The 17,534-nt window shown below is 55.2% G+C and overlaps 1 pseudogene; it reads left to right on the top strand.

Moving 5' to 3' along the window:
- The window catches only part of LOC124603823, a 49,837-nt pseudogene extending 32,664 nt beyond the window's left edge, over window positions 1-17,173 (top strand).
- The last annotated feature ends 361 nt before the right edge of the window (window positions 17,174-17,534 follow it).

Consider the following 17,534-nt stretch of genomic DNA (forward strand, 5'->3'; position numbering starts at 1 on the left):
GTAAGGACATACACGCAGGCTCCACCTGACACACAATTGTAAGTGCTACGGTTGCAGTAATAGCCCCTGTATCCACGAAGAACAGGGGTCCGCATTGCCGGGAACCAGGTTTCTTGGAGGGCAATGCAGAAAGCAGGTGTCAGGCTTAGGAGCTGTCGTAGCTCAGGGAGATGGCTAAAATAACCGCCACAATTCCACTGGAGGATTGTACAAAGCGTGTCCGGTAGGGGCATGCAGGCACTGAAAAGGCAAATTACTTGGCAGGGTCACATGCTGCCACCGACTGAGCGACGGACGTCACTACGGCCATCGTTTCTGAGGAGACGGCGAGATCCAGGTCATCAGGGGACGCAAAGAGCTCGACCTCGTCCTCAGAGGCTGAGCTGACAGGGAGCGTTGGTGCGGGAACCACTGGGTCCTTATTCTTCTTGGAGAGCTTCCTTTTCTCTCTCTTGTCTTTGGGAGGAGGGTTGTCATGCTGGGAGGGCTTTCCTGACGCATCATCAGGAACAGAGGAAGAGCGTGAAGCCCTTCGACCAGCAGCTGGTGGCTTCTTCAGCCACTGGCTAGTGTCTTGTGAGACATTGGGGAAGTCCTTGGAAGGGACGCCCCCAAGGGATCCCTTCCGAACAAGTGAGGCCGGAGGAGGCTGTTGCGTCCCCGGCTGAGCAGCCGGAGGGAGCTGTCGCTTCCCCGGCTGAGGAGCCGGAGAGGGCTGTCGCCGCTCCGGCTGAGAGGTGGGGACCAACGTCCCCGGTTGCTTGGGGCGCACTGCTCCCAAACTCGGTGTTTTGGGAGCAGTGGAAGAGAGAGCGGCCTGTCCCAGCGGTGGGGCAGACGTTACCTGATTTCTCTGTGGGCCAACAGAGAAGGGAGTCTGTGCAGGAGCTGGTGGCGGCAGTGTGACAGTAGCATAACTCCTCAACATAGGTGTGGGGTTGAGCCGTTCTAATTTCTTCTTTGCCTCTTGGTAACTTAAACGGTCCAAGGTCTTAATTTCTTGTATCTTCCGCTCTCGTTGATAGACTGCACAGTCTGGTGAGCAGGGAGAATGATGCTCCCCACAGTTAACGCAGGTGGGAGGCGGAGCACATGGAGCATTAGGATGTGGAGGTCGTCCACAATCACGACACGTGGGGCTGGAAGTGCACCTGGAGGACATGTGTCCGAATTTCCAGCACTGGAAGCATCGCATAGGGGGCGGGACATAGGGCTTGACATCGCACCGGTATATCATGACCTTGACTTTCTCAGGCAAGCAGTCGCCCTCAAAGGCCAGGATGAAAGCACCGGTAGCGACCCTATTATCCTTCGGCCCCCGAAAGACACGACGGACAAAGTGTACACCTCGTCGTGCCAGGTTCTCACGTAGCTCGTCATCAGACTGTAGCAGAAGATCTTTATGAAAAATAATCCCCTGGACCAAATTTAAGGACTTATGGGGAGTGACAGTGACGGGGATGTCACCGAGCTTCTCACAGGCGAGTAATGCCTGGGACTGCGCAGATGAAGCTGCTTGTATCAAAATGGCCCCGCTCCTCATTTTGGAAAGAGATGCCACTTCCCCAAACTTATCTTCGAGATTGTGCACGAAGAAAAGAGGCTTAGTCCCCAAAAACGAATCCCCATCAGTTCTGCTGCATACAAGGTATCATGGCGAATACGGCTCCTGTCTGTCTGCAGCCCTACGTTCCTCCCATGGTGTGGCTAGGGAAGGGAACGACTTCGGGTTATATGTCACAGCGTTGAATTCCACCTTACCACGCTTAGAGACATTGGCGGTCGGACGACCACCAGATTGAGATTTCACCCGCTTCATTGCGGGGCATCCGCCCCGATGCCACCCACTCCGACCAGGGGCTCTCCCCACGGGCGCCACCCAGCCACAGCAAAGGCCACCTGGCAGGATGGCCGTTGCCGGGAGTCCCGATGCCCCAGAGAGACGAGCATCTACTCCTTGGCTTACGTGGGGAGGCGTCAGCTCAGGCATCGGCAGTACGATCCCTGTGTTGTCAGGGGGCTACAACCTAGAGGGTACATGACGACCCCACCACAACGGGCTGGCTACCGTGCTGGATTTTGGGTGCCATGGGTAGTCCATAGTGATCGTAGGTGCTGGTGGTGACGCACTAAGGGCGGTACTTACACAATACATCAGGTGTCTATGCCCAAAATGAGGGATGGAGGGTGCAGGTACGACGCAAAGACGATCAAGAGTGCCAAGGTCGTAGGGCACAGAGGACTGATGGTGCACCACGTAAGGTGTCCTTCCCCAAAAGGCTCGTACTTCTGTGGAATTTGGAAAAATGGAGGTCAAACCCTAATGGGGACCATCACATTAAGGCCAAAACCTTTGAGACTCCTTTTAGTCGCCTCTTACGACAGGCAGGAATACCGCGGGCCTATTCTTACCCCCGAACCCGCAGGGGGGTAGGACGCAGGGGGTTATTTTTCATCGTGACCTCCTGCTACAATCTGATGAGGAGCTGAGGGCCAACCTGGAGCGCCGAGGCGCGCATTTCGTCCAGCGAGTCCAGCGCGGCCCCAAAGACCATCCATCGACACCGGAGCCTTTATCCTCGCCTTCGAGGGGGACGTTCTCCCGGAGAAAGTAAAGGTGATGTGCCACCAGTGCGACGTGCGACCTTACGTCCCGCCTCCTTTGCGCTGTTTTCGGTGTTTGCGCTTTGGGTACATGTCGTCACGGTGTGGTGGTGGTGGTGGTGGTGGTGGTGGTTGTTGGGATGTTTAAGGGGGACTAAACAGCGAAGGTCATCAGTCCCCATTCCAAAATCAGGCGGGCCGAAAATCTACGGAGCAGATAAAAACCAAAGGGGGAGGAGACGTCCCCCCAGGGGCTAAAAGAACACAAATGCAGCAACAAACACTACAGACAAGAACAGGACAGAGGAACACCAGACAGAAAGAAATAGAAGAAAGGGCGATGGCCGGAGACTGGTTGACTGACCATGAGAAAAAAAGGGAAAGAGTCAACCATCTGACGGCACACCAGAACAGCAACAGACACAAGGACAAAAGACACAGAAAGGGAAAGGCACAGGACCTCCCTAAATCGAACCATAAAAACGACTACTACAGATAAAATGTAAAACATTGTCAGCCATGGAGGCATCGTCGGATAAAACCAGAGCCAAAGTGCCCGGGAGAGTAAAAGATTGCCGGAGTGTGCGCAGTCGAGGACACTTCAGCAAAATGTGGCCGACCGTCAGCCGAGACCCACACCGACACAAGGGGGGATCCTCCTGACGCAACAGATGGCCGTGCGTCAGGTATGTATGGCCGATGCGCAGCCGACACAGGACTACTGAGTCCCTGCGATAAGCCCGCAGGGAGGAACGCCACACATCGGTCGTCCCCTTGACAGCCCGCAGTTTATTCGGGGCTGTCATGCCACGCCACTCAGCAGCCCATATCCCAATCAGCTTACGGCGCAACACCATCTGCTGGTCGCGAGCCGTAAGGCCAACCTCCAAAGCCGGGGCGTCGATCGCCCCTTTGGCCAGCCTGTCTACACGTTCGTTCCCTGGGATGCCAACATGACCGGGCGTCCAAACCAAGACCACCGAACGACCAGAACGGGCAATGGCGGAAACAGTCTCCTGAATGGAGGACACCAGAGGAGAGGAGGGATAGCAGCGGTCGATGGCCTGAAGGCTGCTCAGGGAGTCACTGCAGATCACGACGGACCTACCTGAGCAGAAACGCATATGCTCAAGAGCGCGCAATATGGCCACCAGCTCTGCAGTAAAAATACCGCAGCCAGCCGGCAAGGAGCGCTGCTCAACATGAGCAGCATGAGCAAAAGAGTAGGCAGTGCGACCATCAACCAGGGAACCATCAGTGTAGACAGTCTCACAGTCCGAAAATGAGGCGAGGAGAGCAAGAAAACGGCGACGGAGGGCCACAGGCGGAACCGAGTCCTTGGGTCCCTGTGCCAAGTCCAGACGGACGGACGGCCGGGACAAACACCAGGAAGGCGCAGGTGCACGGACCCGGAAGGGAGGCGGAAGAGGGAATGAACCCAATTCAGACAGCAGGGACTGAACGCGGACAGCGACGGAAAGCCCAGACCTAGGCCGCCGTTCGGGCAGATGGAGGGCCATGGCAGGGAAAAGCAGGCGACGATTGGGATGGCCTGGCGAGCAACGCACGTGGACAGCATAGTCGGCGAGCAGACGATGGCGGCGAATCCGCAGCGGGGGAACCCCGGCCTCCACCAGTAGACGATCCACGGGACTCATACGAACATCGCCAGTTGCAAGCCGGACCCCACAGTGGTGTATGGGGTCTAACAACTTCAACACTGAGGGTGACGCAGACCCATAGGCCAGGCTCCCATAATCAAGCCGGGACTGCACAAGGGCTCTGTACAAACGCAGCAGCGTGCAGCGATCGGCACCCCAAGACGTGTGGCTAAGGCAGCGGAGGGCGTTGAGGTGCCGCCAGCATTTTTGCTTCAGCTGAGTAACATGAGGAACCCATGTGAGCCGGGCATCAAACACGAGTCCCAAGAAGCGGCAAGTGTCCACCACTTCAAGCAGGTGGCCTTCGAGGTAAAGTGCAGGATGAGGGTGGACCGTCCGACGCCTGCAGAAGTGCATAACCCGAGTCTTGGCAGCAAATAACTGAAAACCATGAGCCAGAGCCCATGATGCTGCCTTGCGAATGGCGACTTGCAACCTGCGTTGCGCGACTCCCGTAGTCGTGGAGCTAAATGAGATGCAGAAGTCGTCGGCATACAAGGAAGGAGACACCAACGACCCCACTGCTGCAGCCAGACCATTAATGGCCACTAAAAATAAAGAGACGCTCAACACCGAGCCCTGCGGGGCCCCATTTTCCTGTATATAAGAGGAACTAGAGGTGGCACCGACTTGCACCTGGAAAGAGCGGCGCAATAGGAAGCTTTGAAGAAAAGCCGGGAGCCGACCACGAAGACCCCACTCATGCAACGTGGCGAGGATGTGATGCCTCCATGTGGTGTCATACGCCTTCCGCAGATCGAAAAATACAGCAACGAGATGCTGACGTCGGGCAAAGGCCATACGGACAGCAGATTCCAGCCGCACCAAATTGTCCACTGCAGACCGGCCCTGATGGAAGCCACCCTGGGATGGAGCGAGGAGACCGCGCGACTCAAGGACCCAACACAAACGCTGCCCCACCATACGTTCGAGCAATTTGCACAAAATGTTGGTGAGGGTAATGGGACGATAGCTGTCCACCGCCAGTGGGTCCGTACCGGGTTTCAAGATGGGGACAATAACACCCTCCCGCCATTGCGACGGGAACACGCGTTCGCTCCAAATGCGATTAAATATCGCGAGAATGTGTGTCTGGCAGTCCCTGGAGAGATGCTTCAGCATCTGCGCATGGATGCAGTCTGGGCCTAGTGCTGTATCAGGGCAATCGGCTAGGGCAGCGAGGAATTCCCTCTCGCTGAAAGGAGCATTGTATGTTTCATAATGACGCGTGTGAAATGAGAACGGCGTCCGCTCGGCTCGCTCCTTTAGAGAGCGAAAGGCGAGGGGATAGGATGCAGTCGCAGAGCTCTGAGCAAAGTGCGCGGCTAGCCGTTCAGCAATGGCGGCAGCGTCCGTGCAGACAGCGCCGTCCAAGGAGAGCCCAGGAACACCCATAGGGGTCTGGGAGCCATAAATCCGCCGGATCCGGGACCACACGTGCGAGGACGAGACACGGGAGCCCAGGGAGGAGACGTACCTCTCCCAGCACTCCTGCTTACGCCGTGCAATAAGACGACGGGCGAAGGCACGGAGCCTCTTAAAGGCGATGAGGGTTTCCAGAGACGGGTGCAGCCTATGACGCTGGAGAGCCCGCCTACGGTCGCGAATAGCCTCAGCAATCTCCGGCGACCACCAGGGGACAGCCTTCCGCCGAGGGAGGCCAGAGGAACGGGGGATGGCAGCCTCGGCCGCTGAAATGATGGACGTGGTGAAAACACGGACCACCTCGTCAATGTCACCCTGTGGGGGAGACGCAATGGTTACAGCGGAAGTAAAAGCTGGCCAGTCAGCCCTGTGGAGAGCCCAGCGGGCCAAGCGCCCAGAAGAATGACACTGTGGCAGTGACAAATAGATGGGAAAATGGTCACTACCACACAGGTCAGGATGCACCCTCCAGTGGAGGGATGGGACAAGTCCAGGGCTGCAAACAGAGAGATCGATGGCCGAGAACGAGCCATGCGCCACACTGAAATGTGTGGGAGCACTGGTGTTCAAGAGGCTAAGGTCGAGCTGAGCCAACACATGCTCCACGGCCCGACCGCGATCATCGGAGACAGTCCCACCCCATAGAGGCTTGTGGGCATTGAAATCGCCCAGCAGCAAAAAAGGTGGCGGCAGTTGTGCTATCAGAGCAGCCAGGACATGCTGCGCGACAGTACCATCAGGTGGAAGGTAAATACTGCAGACGGTGATAGCCTGTGGCGTCCACACCCGAACAGCGACAGCCTCTAAAGCTGTTTGTAGAGGTCCAAACTCGCTGTGAAGAGAGTTAAGGACATATATGCAGACGCCACCAGACACCCTTTCATAAGCTGCCCGGTTCTTAAAATAACCCCGATAGCCACGGAGGGCAGGGGTTCGCATTGCTGGAAACCAAGTTTCCTGCAGAGCAATGCAAAGGAAAGGATGACGGCTGATAAGTTGGGGGAGCTCAGCTAGATGGTAGAAAAAACCGCTGCAGTTCCACTGGAGGATGGTATTAGCCATGGATGGGAAAGGCGTGAAGGGATTGGGGAGGCAGATTACACCTCCGGGGCCCCTGCTGCGACTGAGGCACCACCTGGACAACAGCACCGAGGGACCGGCGAGATCCATGTCCTCAGCAGACGCCAGAATCTCCACCTCATCCTCAGACGCAGAGCTTGTAGGAAGCGGTGGAATGGGTGCCACCGCAATGTCGGTAGCCTTGGGGAGTTTCTTCTTCTTCTGCTTCTCGCGCTGCGCCTTGGGTGGTTCAGGCTGAGAGGGCGTCACCGGGTCAGTCTCAGGGACAGACGATGACCGTGTGTCCCGACGACCAGGGACTGGCGGTTGTTTGAGCCACTTGCGGCTGTCAGCTTTGGAACCGGTCGGAGCGTGCGAAGGAAGGTCCCCAAGGGACCCCTTCCTTACGAGAGTAGCCGAAGAAGTCTTACGCTTCTCCGGCTGGGAAGGGGGGACTGATGTCCCCGATGGTTGGGGGGGTGTTGCTCCTGAAGTAGATGGAGCAGGAGCAACAGGAGGTTTAGTGCCCCCCACCATCAAGGGGGCAGGTGTGGGACTGCGACTCTGAGAGCTGCCTGGAGCGGAGGGAATTGTAGAAGGAGTGACAGTTGCGGCATAAGAAGCTGTCATGCGCACCGGATGAAGCCGATCATATTTCCGCTTCGCCTCAGTGTACGTCAGGCGGTCGAGAGTCTTGATTTCCATGATATTCCGCTCCTTCTGCAGAATCGGACAGTCTGACGAGCAAGGCGGATGGTGCGCACCACAGTTCACACAGATTGGAGGCGGCGCACAGGGATGATCAGGATGGGAAGGTCGACCGCAATCGCGACAGACGAGGTCGGACGCACAGCGTGAAGACATGTGGCCGAACTTCCAACACTTGAAGCACCGCATCGGGGGAGGGATATACGGCTTGACATCACAACGGTACACCATCACCTTGACCTTCTCAGGTAACGTGTCATCCTGGAAGGCCAAGATGAAGGCACCGGTGGCAACTTGACGATCCCTCGGACCCCGGTGGACGCGCCGGACGAAATGGACACCTCGGCGCTCCAAGTTGGCGCGCAGCTCGTCGTCGGACTGTAAAAGGAGATCCCTGTGAAAGATAATGCCCTGGACCATGTTCAGCCTCTTGTGGGGCGTGATAGTGACAGAGACATCCCCCAGCTTAGTACAAGCGAGCAAGGCCCGCGACTGGGCGGAGGATGCCGTTTTGATCAACACCGATCCGGACCGCATCTTGGACAAGCCCTCCACCTCCCCAAACTTGTCCTCTAAATGCTCTACAAAGAACTGAGGCTTCACAGATAGAGAAGATTCCCCATCACCTCTGGTACAGACAAGATGTCTGGGCGAATACGTCTCACTGTCACGCAATGCCTGTCGTTCCTCCCATGGTGTGGCGAGGGAGGGGAACGATTTGGGGTCATAAACGTTACCTTTAAAATGGGCTCTCGAACGCTTAGAGATTGCTGACGGCTGGCCGCCAGCGATAGATGATGTACCACGCTTCATTGCGGGTCATCCGCCCTGATGCCACCTACTCCGACCAAGGGCCCTCCCCACGGGCGCCACCCAGCCACAGCAAAGGCCACCTGGCAGGATGGCCATTGCCGGGAGTCCCGATGCCCCAGGGCGATGGGCATCTACTCCTTGGCATACGTGGGGAGTGAACGGCGCAGGCATCAGTAGAGCGATCCCTGTGTTGTCAGGGGGCTACAACCAAGAGGGTACATGGCGGCCCCACCACAACGGACTGGCTACCGTGCTGGATCTTAGGTGCAAAAATGGCCAAGGTCGTCGTTGCAGTTAAAAGAAACACTGCAGAGTGCAGCGTGGTAATCGCCCAAGAGATCGAAAACGAGTGGGACACCATTGCAACGACGAGAAAGACGGCTAAAGGTCTAATTGCACGACGGATACTGTGCACCATGTAAGGCGCCTTTCCCCAATTGGCTCGCTCTTCGGAATAATTTAGAAAGATGGAGGTCAAACCCGAGAGGGGACCATCACATAAGGCCGAAACATGTGAGACTCCTTTTAGTCGCCTCTTACGACAGGCAGGAATACCACGGGCCTATTCTAACCCCCGAATCCGCAGGGGGATGTGCAGTTGGTCCCAGCTTCATGAGCTGCCTTGCCACAGATACCGCAGGTTGGTTCACCCCCACAACTCATTGTCGTATGGCCAAATCGCTGACATTTGAAACAGCGCACAGGGTTAGGTGTATAAGGCCGAACCTTAAGTCTGAGGAAACCAGCCAGAACGTATTCAGGTAAGACAGGCGAATTGAAAGTCACAATGAAAGTGGCAGAGTTCTCAGTGACTCCATTATTTCTACGTGTCCTTTGTTCCACGTCTACAATCCCCTGTGTTGCCAATTCTTGCTTCAGCTCGTCGACATCGATATCCATTAAATCACGGCAGGTGACAACGCCTTTACTGGAGTTGAGGGAAGTGTGCAACTCGACAGTAATATCATACTCGCCTAACTTGGGTGACTTCCGAAGCAGCTCCACTTGCGATGCCCTAGTAGTCTCAACTAACAGGGTACCATTCCTCAGGCGTTTGATAGATTTCAGTGTACCTGCGAGTCCTTCTAAACCTTTATGTATATAGAAAGGAGACACTTTTTCAAATAAGCCCTCCTTCCTCTTAATCACGATGAAAACATTGTCATTTACGACTCCATGAGCCCTGTTACTCTGTTCCATCTGCATATCTGGAGGACTAGCCTCCCTCATGCGCTTGACTGATTGCGAAGTTGGTGAAGGGAAATACGTGGTTGCCATGTGCGTCCCACGAGCAGCTAGGGAACGAAACGTCAGCCCAGACAGAGCCCCGCATGCCTGGGTAAGCCTTATACAACTGAGGTGCGGCAGGTTCCTCAGAGGTCGCCTGCTAGCGACTGTTCCACCTCAACAGCCATGCATCTTATCGGCGCGCAGCACACCTTAAGATTGAAGGGTTTTTTAGAGAGGTATGTACCATCCTCGCGATCCAGGCAATCAAGCCAAGATCCCCGGTCCCTGCGACACACAACGTTCCACCGTTGCGCCACACGGTGGTCGCTGAAGCATGCCCAGAGCTTACGGTGTCAGAGGACTGGCGGCGCACACCAGTCCCCAGCTCAGGGATCCCGGGTTCGCCAAGCCCGTACCCAGCACATAGATGCTGAGTCCCCTGAGGGGACAGATGGGAGGCGGAGCACATGGAGTATCAGTATGCGAAGGACGTCCGCAATCCCGACATGTGATGCCGGAAGTACAGCGAGATGACATGTGCCCGAACTTCCAGCATTTAAAACACCGCATCGGAGGAGGGATGTAATTTTTCACATCACAACGGTAAACCATCACCTTAACCTTTTCGGGTAAGACATCACCCTCAAAGGCCAAGATGAAGGCACCGGTGGCTACCTGATTATCCCTCGGACCCCGATGGACGCGCCAGACGAAGTGAACACCTCGTCGTTCGAGGTTGGCGCGTAATTCGTCGTCGGACTGCAAAAGAAGATCCCTGTGGAATATAATACCCTGGACCATGTTGAGACTCTTATGCGGCGTGATGCTAACTGAAACATCCCCCAACTTGTCACAATTGAGCAACATCCGGGACTGGGCAGAGGATGCCGTTTTGATGATGGTTGGTTGGTTGGTTTGGGGGATTAAAGGGACCAGACTGCTACGGTCATCGGTCCCTTTGTCCAAGTACTAAATAACACCCACAGAGAATAAAAAAAAACGAGTAACAGAATAGAGCACAGACGACACTGAACAAGAGAAACTGAGACAAAGACCAGACAAAACGAACTAAAAGCACACAGAGTGTGACGGTGGTTGGCCGACCAGAGAAATAAAAAAGGAAAAGCCAACCACTTGAAACACATTAAAACATCAGTTTAAAACCGGAGGCCAAAGGCCAGAATCAACACAAAACAATAAGATAAAAACAGAAACACTCAGATTAAAGAATAAAAACCCCCTGCCCGAATAAAACGTAAAACTAAGTCAGCCATAGCCGAGTCATCTGTTAAAAGGGCAGGGAGCGAGTCAGGCAGTGCGAACGACTGCCTGAGCGCAGCTAAAAACGGACACTCCAATAAAACATGAACCACGGATAAAACGGAGCCGCAGCGACATAGAGGCGCGTCCTCACGGCGCAATAAGTGGCCGTGCGTAAGCCGAGTGTGCCCAATGCGCAGCCGGCAGAGGACAACAGACTCCTTGCGAGAGACCCGCAAGGAGGAGCGCCACACACCGGTAGCCCCCTTGATGGCCCGAAGTTTGTTGCGTGAAGGCAGGGCGCGCCATTCAGTGTCCCAAAGGTCCTGAATTTTGCGGCGTAGGAACGCTCGCAAATCTGTCTCCGGGAGGCCAACGTCCAGAGATGGTGCACTAGTCGCCTCTTTCGCCAGCCGGTCAACATTCTCGTTGCCGGGGATTCCAACATGGCCCGGGGACCACACGAAGACCGCAGAGCGGCCGCAACGCGCAAGAGTATGCAGGGACTCATGGATAGCCATCACCAGACGGGAACGAGGAAAACACTGGTCGAGTGCTCGTAAACTGCTCAGGGAATCGCTACAGATAACGAAGGACTCACCTGAGCAGGAGCGGATATACTCTAGGGCTCGAAAGATGGCGACCAGCTCAGCAGTGTAAACGCTGCAGCCAGCCGGCAAGGAACATTGTTCGGAATGGTCCCCTAGAGTGAGCGCATAACCGACTCGACCAGCAACCATCGAGCCGTCGGTGTAAACAATGCCAGAGCCCTGATACGTGGCCAGGATGGAATAAAAGCGGCGGCGGAAGGCCTCTGGAGGGACCGTGTCCTTCGAGCCCTGTGCCAAGTCGAGCCGAAGGCAAGGGCGAGGAACACACCACGGGGGTGTGCGCAGAGGCGCCTGGAAAGGACGCGGAACAGGGAAAAACCCAAGCCCGCAGAGAAGCTCCTTGACGCGTATGGCGATCGGACAACCCGACCGGGGCCGACGTTCCGGCAGATGGACGACTGACGGCGGGAACAGGAGACGATAGTTAGGATGCCCGGGCGAGCTTAGAACATGGGCAGCATAAGCGGCCAGCAAACGTTGGCGCCAGAACCGCAGTGGAGGGACACCTGCCTCCAAGAGTAAGCTGTCCACAGGGCTGGTGCGGAAAGCACCAGTGGCAAGGCGTATCCCGCTGTGGAGAATTGGGTCCAGCACCCGCAACGCAGACGGGGATGCTGAGCCATATGCCAGGCACCCATAATCCAGACGGGACTGGATTAACGCCTGGTAGAGCCGTAACAGGGTAGAGCGGTCGGCTCCCCAGCGGGTGTGGCTCAAACATCGCAGTGCATTGAGATGCCGCCAACACGTCTGTTTGAGCTGCCGGATATGAGGCAGCCAAGTCAACCGGGCATCGAAAACCACCCCCAAAAACCTGTGGGTCTCCACCACAGCAAGGAGTTCGTCGGCAAGATAAAGCCGCGGCTCAGGATGGACTGTTCGGCGCCGGCAGAAATGCATAACGCAGGTCTTGGCTGCCGAAAACTGAAACCCATGCGCTACAGCCCAAGACTGCGCCTTACGGATAGCGCCCTGTAGCTGACGTTCAACAGCTGCAATGCCAGTAGAGCTGTAATAAAGGCAGAAGTCGTCAGCATACAGGGAAGCGGAGACAGAATTTCCCACGCCCGCAGCAAGCCCGTTAATGGCTATTAAAAACAGACAGACACTTAAAACAGAGCCCTGTGGCACACCGTTCTCCTGGACGTGGGAGGAACTATACGAGGCCGCGACTTGCACGCGGAAGGTACGACACGACAGAAAATTGCGGATAAAAATCGGCAGAGGACCCCGAAGACCCCATCCATGAAGCGTAGAAAGAATGTGATGACGCCATGTCGTATCGTACGCCTTCCGCATGTCGAAAAAGACAGCGACCAGGTGCTGACGGCGGGAAAAGGCAGTACGGATGGCCGACTCCAGGCTCACCAGATTGTCGGCGGCGGAGCGGCCTTTACGGAACCCACCCTGAGATGGAGCCAGAAGGCCCCGAGACTCCAGTACCCAATGCAAGCGCCGGCTCACCATCCGTTCAAGCAACTTGCAAAGAACGTTGGTGAGGCTAATGGGACGGTAGCTGTCCACCTCCAGAGGGTTCTTTCCAGGCTTCAAAACGGGGATGACAATGCCTTCCCGCCACTGCGACGGAAACTCCCCCTCGACCCAAAGACGGTTGTAAAGATCGAGAAGGCGCCGCTGGCAGTCCACTGAAAGGTGTTTCAGCATCTGACAGTGGATGCCATCTGGCCCAGGAGCGGTATCAGGGCAAGCAGCGAGGGCACTGCGAAATTCCCACTCACTAAATGGAGCATTGTAAGATTCTGGGTGGTTGGTGCGAAACGAAAGGCTCCGACGTTCCATCCGCTCTTTAATGGAGCGGAAGGCCTGGGGGTAATTTGCAGAAGCGGAACTCATAGCAAAAAGCTCTGCTAAGCGATTGGCAATGACGTCGGAGTCAGTACAAACTGCTCCATTCAGTGAGAGCGCAGGGACGCTGGCAGGTGGCCGATAGCCGTAGACGCGTCGAATCTTGGCCCAGACCTGCGAGGGAGTGACATGGAGGCCAATGGTGGACACATACCGCTCCCAGCACTCCTTCTTGCCTTGGCGGATAAGGAGGCGGGCCCGCGCACGCAGCCGTTTGAAGGCGATAAGGTGGTCGAGGGAGGGGTGTCGCTTGTGACGCTGGAGCGCCCGCCGGCGATCTTTAATCGCTTCAGCGATCTCAGGCGACCACCAATGCACAGCCTTCCGCCGAGGGGACCCACAGGAATGGGGAATGGCAGATTCGGCGGCAGTAACGATGCCGGTGGTGACCGATTGAACCACCGCATCAATGTCATCGGTAGAGAGAGGCTCAAAAGCGGCAGTGGAGGAGAACAAGTCCCAGTCAGCCTTATTCATAGCCCATCTGCTAGGGCGCCCAGAAGAGTGGCGCTGTGGTAGTGACAAAAAGATCGGAAAGTGGTCACTACCACACAGGTCGTCATGCACACTCCATTGGACAGACGGTAAGAGGCTATGGCTACAAATTGAAAGGTCAATGGCGGAGTAGGTGCCATGCGCCACACTGAAGTGTGTGAAGGCACCATCATTTAACAGCGAGAGATCGAGCTGCGACAATAAATGCTCAATGATGGCGCCTCGACCTGTTGCCACTGACCCACCCCACAGAGGGTTATGAGCGTGGAAGTCGCCCAATAGCAAGAAAGGTGGCGGCAATTGGGCGACCAGTGCAGCCAGGACATGCTGCGAGACATCACCATCCGGTGGAATGTAAAGACTGCAGACGGTAACAGCCTGTGGCGTCCACACGCGTACAGCGACAGCCTCTAAAGGCGTCTGGAGAGGGACAGATTCGCTGTGCAAAGTGTGAAGGACATAAATGCAGACGCCACCAGACACCCTTTCATAAGCTGCTCGGTTCTTGTAATAACCCCGATAGCCACGGAGGGCGGGGGTTCGCATCGCCGGAAACCAAGTTTCCTGGAGAGCAATGCAGAAGAAAGGGCGAAGGCTGAGAAGTTGGCGGAGCTCAGCTAAATGGTGGAAGAAACCGCTGCAGTTCCACTGGAGGATGGTATTGTCCATGGCTGAGAAAGGCGTGACAGGACGGGGAAGGCAGATTACGCCGCTGGGTCACCTGCTGCCTCCGATTGAGCACCCGTGCTAGTGTTAGTGTTATCCATGGCGTCTGAGGGACCGGCGAGTTCTAGGTCCTCAGCGGACGCCAGGATCTCCACCTCGTCCTCAGACGCAGAGCTGTAAGGTGGCGGTGGGGTAGCTGCCACCGCGAGTTCCTTGGGCTTAGAGCTCTTCTTCTTTGATTTCTCACGCTGCTCCTTGGGTTTAACTGGCTGGGAGGGCTTCACCGATTCAGTCTCCGGGACTGAGGAGGATCGTGAAGCCCGTCGACCAGCTGATTGCGGGCACTTACGCCACTGGCGGTCGTCAGCCTTCCCACTGGTGGAAACCTGGGAAGGGAGGGACCCGAGGGACCCCTTGCGAGCGTGAGAAGCCGAAGAAGTTGGACACTTCTCCGGCTTAGAAGCAGGGACGGACGTCCCTGATGGGGGGGATGGTGTTGCCCCTGAGGTAGGTGGCGCAGGAGCAACCCGGTGGGTAGAGCCCCCCACTGGCAAGGGGGCAGGAGGAGTCTTACTGGTTATCGAGCTGGCTGGAAGTCGTGAAACTGATGGGGCGGGCACAGGTGTCGTAGCGGCGGCGTAGGATGACGTCATTCGCACGGGATGTAATCGGTCGTATTTCCGCTTGGCTTCAGTATAAGTCAGTCGGTCCAGGGTCTTATATTCCATGATTTTGCGTTCTTTCTGGAAGATTCTGCAGTCTGGCGAGCAAGGTGAATGGTGCTCCCCGCAGTTGACACAGATGGGAGGCGGGGCACATGGAGTATCGGGATGAGACGGGCGTCCGCAATCTCGACATGTGAGGCTGGAAGTGCAGCGGGAAGACATATGGCCAAACTTCCAGCACTTGAAGCACCGCATCGGGGGAGGAATATAGGGCCTGACGTCACATCGGTAGACCATCACCTTGAACTTTTCCGGTAACGTATCACCCTCGAAGGCCAAGATGAAGGCACCGGTAGCTATCTGATTTTCCTTCGGACCCCGATGAACGCGCCGGACGAAATGTACACCTCTGCGCTCTAAGTTGGCGCGCAGCTCGTCATCAGACTGCAAAAGAAGGTCCTTATGGTAAATAACTCCCTGGACCATATTTAAACTCTTATGCGGTGTGATCGTAACAGCAACATCCCCCAACTTATCACAAGCAAGTAACCGTCGTGACTGGGCAGAGGATGCCGTTTGGATCAGGACCGATCCAGAGCGCATTTTTGACAAGCCCTCCACCTCCCCAAACTTGTCCTCTAAATGCTCGACGAAGAACTGAGGCTTTGTTGAGAGAAAAGACTCCCCATCAGCTCTCGTACAAACTAAGAATCGGGGCGAATAAGTGCTACTGCCATCCTGAGATTTACGTTCCTCCCACGGCGTGGCCAGAGAGGGGAACGTTTTCGGATTGTACTTTTCAGCATTAAATTGAGCCCGAGAACGCTTAGAGACTGCTGGCGGCTGGCCGCCAGCGAGAGATGATGTACCACGCTTCATTGCGGGTCATCCGCCCTGATGCCACCTACTCCGACCAAGGGCCCTCCCCACGGGCGCCACCCAGCCGCAGCAAAGGCCACCTGGCAGGATGGCCATTGCCGGGAGTCCTGATGCCCCAGAGAGATGGGCATCTACTCCTTGGCATACGTGGGGAGTTAACGGCGCAGGCAGCAGTAGAGCGATCGCTGTGTTGTCAGGGGGCTACAACCAACAGGGTACATGGCGGCCCCACCACAACGGACTGGCTACCGTGCTGGATCTTAGGCGCAATAAAGTCCAAGGTCGTCGTCGCAGTTAAAAGCAACACTACAGAGTGCAGCGTGGGAATCGTACCCAAGAGATGGAAAACGAGTGGGACACCACTGCAACGACGAAAAAGCCAGCTAAAGGTCTCAATGCACGACGGATACAGTGCACCACGTAAGGCGCCCTTCCCCAATTGGCTCGCTCTTCGGAATAATTTAGAAAGATGGAGGTCAAACCCGAGAGGGGACCATCACATTAGGCCGAAACATTTGAGACTCCTTTTAGTCGCCTCTTACGACAGGCAGAAATACCGCGGGCCAATTCTAACGCCCGAACCCGCAGGGGGGATGATGCTAGTGAAAGACTGCGACAGGAACGCAACAAGGAAGCACAGGATCTCATATCACAACGCAAATTTGATGCCCGAGCTGTGTTTGAGAAGAATACATGTGCAGGACAGCTACACAATTTACGCCCTGCATCAGCAACGCCCCCTGACTTATCGGCAAACTCCAGTCCTCTTGGCAGGAAAGCTTCATTGCCAGTGTGGCCTCCAAAAATGGAGAATGGAATCTAAGAGGAAGTACAGTCTGTTCCAACTCCAGAGCAGAGTCTTGTGAAAGTTCCAGAAATGTTTAAATCTGAGACTATACAAGAAGAGGTTCTAGCTCCACCAAGGCAGTTCGAGCAAGAGTCTCCTACAGAACTTCTTCCTCAGGAGGCAGGCACAAACCCCAACTTAGTTAACTGGCACGTCCACCACAGTGATATAGAACCAGAGCAAGAAGTTTTGTTGAGTGATGATGTTGGACTTGGAGCTCGAGCTCTGTATGATTACCAAGCTGCCGATGCTACAGAAATAACTTTTGACCCTGGTGATATAATTACACATATTGATCAGATTGATTAAGGCTGGTGGCAAGGACTTGGACCTGATGGAACATTTGGTCTCTTCCCGGCAAATTACGTGGAACTGATTGACTGAGCTGCTGGCATGTATACATGGCAAATATAATGTTGATATTCTGTGCATTGTATTAGTAAGGACCATTTGAAAGATATCCAATTTATAGATTTTATTATTTTCACTGTTATTGTGCACTTTTGATTGTGACAGTACATTTGCATTCAGAAAATGATGTGTGAAACTAGAGAGTATGAGTTTCTGTCTTTGTAATAATTTTGTTTGAGCATTACTGTGAAACAGGGTAAGTCTTTGCATAGGATGTCAGGTTATTCCATTTCAGATACACTATAGCACTTCTCAATAGACTGACTGACTGACTTGACATTCATAGGTTCTTCCAGCAGTGTGATACTTCTGTAATTGTCTTGCAGTTCACACA

The sequence above is a fragment of the Schistocerca americana genome, chromosome 1, assembly GCF_021461395.2.
Source record: "Schistocerca americana isolate TAMUIC-IGC-003095 chromosome 1, iqSchAmer2.1, whole genome shotgun sequence".
Classification (NCBI taxonomy): Eukaryota; Metazoa; Arthropoda; class Insecta; order Orthoptera; family Acrididae; genus Schistocerca; species Schistocerca americana.